The following is a 7,405-nucleotide window of genomic DNA, read 5'->3' as shown; positions in this document are numbered from 1 at the left end:
TTGGCCCAAAACTAATCTCGGGTCCTCGTGCCTACTCATGGCTACAACCGACAGCGTGAATTTCCAGTTGGCAGACATGTGATTTCTTTAACCAGTTGGAATCCTCGTCATTCCGACCTCTTGCAATTATACCAATATCCCCCTGAGCACTACAAGAAAAACCCTCATAGACATCAGTGGAACAACAACGGTTTTAAGCAAAAACCGATGTCTTTGAGTATTTTACACCGTTTTTTCTAAAAATCGGTGTCTATGAGCGTAGATTTTCGCTTATAGACATTGGTTTTTTAGGCGATGTCTATGAGCGCCTTTTTTTCATTAATAGACACCGATTTTAACAGTGATTTTTAAAACCCGGTGTTAATGAATCAAAATAAAATATTTTAATTTTCCCATAGCCAAAATTTGCAACACTGTGAAGTTTCCTCCAAACCTAAACCTATATCACGTCCCTTCCTCCGAACATCTAGCTCTCTCAGCCTAAACCTAAACCTAAACCTCCAACCATCTCTCTCAACCTCATCTCCCTCTTCCCCTTCCTAGATCGACGCCCCTTCCTCTCCCAATCAGGATCAAGACACGACGCCCTTGCTTCTCCGTCCAACCACACCGCATCTCCTCCAACTCCTCCCTTTGGGTGAGAAGAGGAGGCCTTCTTCGCATTCCAGTAGTGTTTCCTTCATCCATCTCTGGTCCAGCATTCACTGCCACCGCTAGAGTCCTTCTTCACATTCCGGTAATTTTTCCTTTATCCATTGTCGCTAATTTCATCTTCTTGTTCCCTAATCAAATTCAAAAGGCTTCAAGCACACAAAACGAGGAAGAAGACGGAGCACGACCGACAAACGTCCTCATTACACTTCGCACTCGACCAAGCGGAGGATAAAGCTACCGCCATGGAAGCTTCCGCTTCTCATCCTCATCTCACCTGTAACTTCGCTAACCAAGGCCACGGTTATGGAGGAGGAGGAGAAGCATCCGCGTTGTAAAACCTCGTCCACGTTGCTCGCAGTCTCGCTTGTTTTTTTTGTTGGTCCAGTCGGCGATAAAAGTTTCACCTTCCCCAATCGGACGCTTTCTCAGTTGCTTCTATCTCTTTTTCCCCAATCAAAAAGGGAAAAATGGTTCTTTTTCGTTGTGGTTGCGAGAGGTTGATATGATGTGAAACCCTAGTCACTTCCATGCTGTTAGGTCGATTTGTGTGAGCGGAGGTATCATATCCGAGCTCGATATGGGAAACTGCTGCCTTTCACAGGAGGCCGTCGCCCAGGAGGACATCAAGACCTTCCCCCGTCCCCATCATGACCACGACACCCGCCCACTAGCCAACAAGAACCACCTCCGCCAGAACAGCGGTGGGCACTCCAAGTGAATGGCGGCGGTTCTTAGTGGAGACGCCAGGGCGGTGGGCGGGATCGAGGAGAAGTACGTGCTGGATCGCGAGCTCTATCGTAGGGAGTTTGGAGTCACCTACCTCTGCCTGGACCACTTCACCGGGGAACTGCTCGCCTGCAAGTTGATCTCGAAGAGGAAGCTACAGACAACGGTTGACGTGGAGGACGTGCGGCGGGAGGTCACGATAATGCGGCACCTGCCGAGGAACTCCAACATCGTGAACCTGCGGGAGGCGTGCGAGGATGACAGAGTCGTGCATTTGGTCATGGAGCTGTGCGAGGGCGGGGAGCTCTTTGACCGCATTGTGGCGAGGGGCCACTACTCAGAGTGCGCGACAGTTGTGGTCATGAAGACCATTGTTGAGGATGTCTTCATGATCCGTGAGTTCCTTCCTCAGTTCCTTGTGTTGGAATTGGCAGCAACTTGGGCGGAGAAGGGAGGATGTCTTCTCCTGCTCCTCCCTTCTGAGATGGATTGCGAAGCCCTGCATAATGGACATTGATGAAGCCGGAAGAGGCGCCATTTTGGGTACACTTATTTTCTCCTTCATCCCCCATTTCCTCCCTTCTTTCCCACTATGATCACTTGATTTCGCTGCATATTTCATTGACAAAGAACGATCATCATCTATCGGTTTAGGTCCCATGGTGTATGGCTGCTTGTACTGCGCGAAGTCCTACCAGAAGACCCTCGCCACTTTGAACTTCGCAGGTCCAAATCGTCCTCATCTTCTACTGCTTGCTGATTTTTTCCCCCTTTGATGAAGTGTCTTCTTTCTAATTAGAAAAGCTTGGATCAGTTGAAGTTTCTGTGTAGGTACGGATGTGGGCACATTGATTTAATCCTGTGATTAGGTTCAGAATAGATAATTAACATAACATTTCTTCCACTGATACTGTCTTTATCTGATTATTTTGTGTTGCTAATAATGTGGTGCAGCCGTGGAACTATCTATGCTAGTGTTGTCTTCTAAAATAGTTCGTGTATTGCCGTTAATGTTGTTCTAAGGAAAGAATTTATCTCACAATTCATTGTTTACTTAACATTTTGTTCCTTGCATTTTGGTAAGTTAGTTTGCTAAAACAAAAGAACACTTCGTAAGAATGTTTTCCTTATTTTCTCCTCCTTGGTAATATTTTAAGAACTATTGGAAATGCACTTATTGAGATTGTTTTCATGTCTACTTTGAATATTTTGATCTCTGGGTGTCTGGAATGAGAAGATTAAGTTCATAATGTTATGAATGGAGTGAACTATTGGCAATGGCACTGCTTGAACAAGAAGCAATTTTTGTTCAGTGGAGTTGAGGGAGAGTTTTATTTTTACTGTATTCATCTATTTATTTTAGTCTTAAAGTTCTCCTGGTTAATGAAGTTAGAATGATTAGTTACCATATGAATGCATATTAATGATCTTCATTTTTGTTGAGTCTCATTAATGATCACTTCCATTCAATAACATAACTTGGAGTTTAGTTTTGCTATAAGGGCGTGCTCTACTTATTTTTTTTCTCTTTTTACCCCAATTCAAGGTGAAAAATTTTCTGAGATAGTTGGAAGCCCTTATTACGTGGCTCCAGAAGTTTTAAAACGGAATTATGGACCAGAAATTGATATATGGAGTGCTGGAGTTATACTCTATATCTTACTGTGTGGAGTTCCACCATTTTGGGTTGGTAAGCTTTCTATCAATAAATCCATTTTGCACACTTCATTATTTGTTCTACCACTTTCTACAAATAAGTTACTTATTGTCTACTGTAAGCTTTCCATGAATAAATCTATTCTTTATTAGTTCTATCACTTTATGCTAATAAGATACTTATTGTCTATTAATTAATACACTTTTGTATTTCTTCAGATACATTTTCTATCTAACGAGCTATGATTTCTTAATTGCAGAAACTGAACAGGGAGTTGCTCAAGCAATTCTTAGGGGCGTAATAGATTTCAAACGGGAACCATGGCCTAGTATTTCTGACAGTGCTAAAAATTTAGTTCGGCTGATGTTGGAACCTGATCCCAAGCTTCAGTTAACTGTAAAGCAAGTGCTTGGTATGTTTACACTGTATGCTATTTGTTAATATAACTTCAATGGAAGTGTCCCTAACATTTGATAATTTGAAACTTGAGATCATTTTCATTATCTGGGATGGTATCCATATTTCTTTAGCTTGTCATCCTGTTCTTGGGTTTTATACTTGGTGTTGTTTTCTTTCTTATGTCGAACTGATGCTTATACATTTTTTCCCCATACAGAGCATTATTGGCTTCAGAATGCAAAGAAAGCCTCAAATGTACCTCTTGGTGATGTTGTCAAGTCAAGACTTAAACAATTTTCATGATGAACAGATTCAAAAGGAGAGCTTTAAGGGTTTGTCTCACTACAATTAGTAGTTAAATGGGATGTTTTTTATTGTAGAGTATAACTTGGTTTGGTTGATTATTCATTAGGTTATTGTTGATCACTTATCTACTGAAGAAGTGGAAGACATTAAAGAGATGTTCAAGATGATGGATGCTGACAATGATGGCATTGTATCCCATGATGAACTCAAAACTGGGCTCGCTAAATTTGGTTCACATCTGGTGGAGTCTAAAGTGCAGATGCTTATTGAAGCAGTGAGTATATTAGTTAAATTGATTTGGATTGAAAATGGATTAATTAGTTAAATTGCAACTATGAGAAAACTGTTGTAATTTGAGAAAACTGTTCTATTTGAAACTATGAGAAAACTGTTCTATTAGCTTTTGATGTAAAAAGAATATTAGTGTATTTTATGGATATTGTTGTAAGAAGAATATTTATGTAATTTGTGAATATTTGTCTATTTTATGGATACTGTTGGAAGAAGAATATTTGTGTAATTTGTGAATATTTGTGTATTTTCTTGGATATTGTCGATTTTTCACTGTTTCGAAAATCGAATTTGTGTCGTTAAACAATACTGATATTACATCGATTTTTCACCACTGCAAAACCGGTGTCATTAACTAATATTACATCGGTTGTATACCGCTGTCAAAACTGGTGTTATTAACATATAATATTACATCGGTTTTACACCCGATGTCGTTAAGTGATACTACATCGGTTATAACCCGATGTCTAAAATGACAGACCTTTTACATCACCTTCATAGACATCGGTCGAAAAATGTAATAGACAGCGGTGGAAAACCGATGTCTATGAGGGTTTTTGTTGTAGTGGAGCGACATTATTATGATTTTCTTCTTGCCACATTGGGGGACTCTCCCATTCGACCCGTGCGAGGGCCTGAGCCTGGTTATCTTGTTGTTGTGATGTATGTCGACACTATTCAATGCCTTGATAGTCTATTCAGGGAGGTTTGTTCAGCCGCTTATAGCAACGACGATTGGGAGATGGCGATCGTTGGCAGAAACATTGGTTAGTCGCCAACGCTTTTCTTGATTGTGATGGTAACAATCTTAAGTGTTGTGCATCTCAGACCGATGGTAGGTACAAAATTTTGGAGCCCATCTAGGGGCTACGGAAATTGCATCCGCCATCCCCCATGTGCTATACAGCATGGGTGTTGTGGCTTTGGGACAGGAGGTGGAGGGCTTGCTCGGGGTACTTTGTGAGGAAGAGGCGGAGGTGGTGCTCGACGCTTTGGAGTTGAGACTACAGCGAGTGAGGTGACCTCCTTCTTCCGAACGGATTGAGCTTCTTCTACATTAATATACTTGATCACCCGACCAAGTAGATGATCGAAGTTCCTTTAGGGCTTCTTAATCAGGGAGCGAAAGAACTCACTGTCTGTAAGCCCTTGAGCAAAGATGCTCACTAAAATCTCTGGGGTGATTGAAGGGACATCTATGGCCACCTGGTTAAACTTTTTGATGTAGACCTCAGTGTCTCTTTGGACTCCTATTTGAGAGAGAACAAACTCAGCGTGGTTTTATGGTATCGGAGTTGTTGGCGAAGTGATGAAGGAATGCCTTGTGGAAATCCTTGAAGCAACATATGGACTCAGTCAAGAGCCAATTGAACTATCTCTGTCCCGAGCCTGACAGTATATTGAGAAACACTCGACAATTTATGCCATCCGTATAGTGGTGGAGGACGTTAGTATTTTTTAACTTGACGAGGTAGTCTTCTCGGTCTTTTGCCCCTCCATATTCTTCGATCGTCAAGGGTCGAAAATGGTTTGCTAACCTAACCTCCAATATTTCGTGAGAGAATGAAATTCTTATTTGTTTGAGGGGTCCGCTGACCATCGGGGCTTTTGCCTCACGCGGTCGTGTCTCCATAAGATGATACTTGGGCATGCAGAATAATGCTCAGTGATAGGCAAATAGTGATGGTGGCACAGGCGATAGGTTAATTGGTTGCGCAGGTGCTTGCATGAAGCTAGTTGGTGGAGGAGATAGATGAAACCCAGTTGACCCCTCTACCCATGTCCTTTCTCGGCATGTGGCCCTGTCACAGATAGGACCAAGTCGTTGGGCAAGGGACGCTCCACTGTTGCTTGTTGTTGCTGTAACAATATCTCGACTCATATAGCTATGAGTAACTCTAGACCTTCTTGCGATAGAGTGATGGTTGTGATTCGTCCAACTTCTTCCATCTCCTTGTTTCAGATTCAGGTGAAGTTCCCATAGATGACGTCAAATTTGAATATGTCTGAAAGTGGTGGAAATGACGCATTGGGCAAGTGGCTTTACTGTTGACCGAGAGATGACTCTGCTAGGGAGAAACTATGATGCCTGACACTACTTTCATCTCCTCTCTGCGCACACTCAAAAGAGCAAATAGAACGTTAGGGTGAGAACCAGAGAGGAGTTCCCTGGCGTAGGCCCTTGGACTCTCAAGTCAACATGATTCCCGAGCAAAAAGTGAAGAGAATGAATAGTAGATGCGAGTGTGTAGTGTAAAGTCTGCTTAGAATATATTGTGTACCTTGCTAACAGAGAGAACTCCCTTTTTATATCACATCTCATAACCTCCGTAATAATGAACAGACAAGTAATATTCGGTGTTAGAAGATATCGGGTAATGGAAGGTGTACAGTCTAGAATATGTATAGTTATCTTCTGAGGAATTTTCTGTTACATGTATATGAACATGCTTGTGTAACCTCCACAATAATAATAGAAGCTGCATGCCACCCTTATAAGAAGGTTTTGTTGCATGTATATGTCGGATATCAGAATATTTCCTAATGAATAGTTATTGTTATGATAGTTTGTTGTGATTCCCTGATAATGTTGTCCCTCGGAGGTAATCTAACTGGACCCATATCCGATGGGTTATATGTAATTAGATACTATAATAAGAATGGGGAACTAAGTCCCTCCAGCCTGATTGGCTATTAGGCCGACCGGACTATATGCTGAGCTATATTATAGTACTGAGAAATGAGATGTCCTCTAAGTCCGAATGACACTGAGTCTAACCGGCTGTATACTTAGAGTACTTTTGCTGGGAACTGGGAAGCTTAGCCCTAGGTCCATCCAACACTTTAGACCGAGAAGCCATATGTAATAAAACTTGCCCTTGAACTATAATGCTGGGATTTGGAAGTCCGACCAGATCTCATCATGGCCGACTGTATGCTAGGAGATTGCATTTGCTGTGTGCGGAGAGGATACTTCTAGAGGATGGGTAGCTAAGCACCGTATGCCTGGATGACATTAGGTCCGTTTGGGTTTATCTTGTATATTTTAGCATCAAGTGGAGCGATAAGTACTCCCAGTTCGACTGTTCCTTAGGGTCGGCCGACCTTATACAGAGAGAACTATATCCAAAGAATGGGGAACTGAGTCCCTCAAGTCCTACCGGCTAATGGGCCGACTGGCTTTATTCTAAGAGTTATAGTCCTGTGTGAGGAGTTGAGTTTTTGTGAGAATAACGAGTTTAGATGCATATATTCTAACTCTAACTGTTATATCATCTTGGCTTTGAGCATCATCTTGCCATGACTTTGACTGACACATCATCTCTGGGTTCACTTACAACATACCGTATCAGTATTAAATAATAAAAA

The 7,405-nt window shown here is 41.9% G+C and overlaps 1 pseudogene; it reads left to right on the top strand.

Moving 5' to 3' along the window:
• The first annotated feature begins 1,231 nt into the window (after positions 1–1,231).
• On the top strand, positions 1,232–5,058 carry LOC121999470 (annotated as a pseudogene).
• The last annotated feature ends 2,347 nt before the right edge of the window (positions 5,059–7,405 follow it).

The sequence above is a fragment of the Zingiber officinale genome, chromosome 7A (assembly GCF_018446385.1).
Source record: "Zingiber officinale cultivar Zhangliang chromosome 7A, Zo_v1.1, whole genome shotgun sequence".
NCBI lineage: Eukaryota > Viridiplantae > Streptophyta > Magnoliopsida > Zingiberales > Zingiberaceae > Zingiber > Zingiber officinale.
Note: the sequence above shows the minus strand (reverse complement) of the source record. Positions and strands in the feature narration are given on the sequence as shown.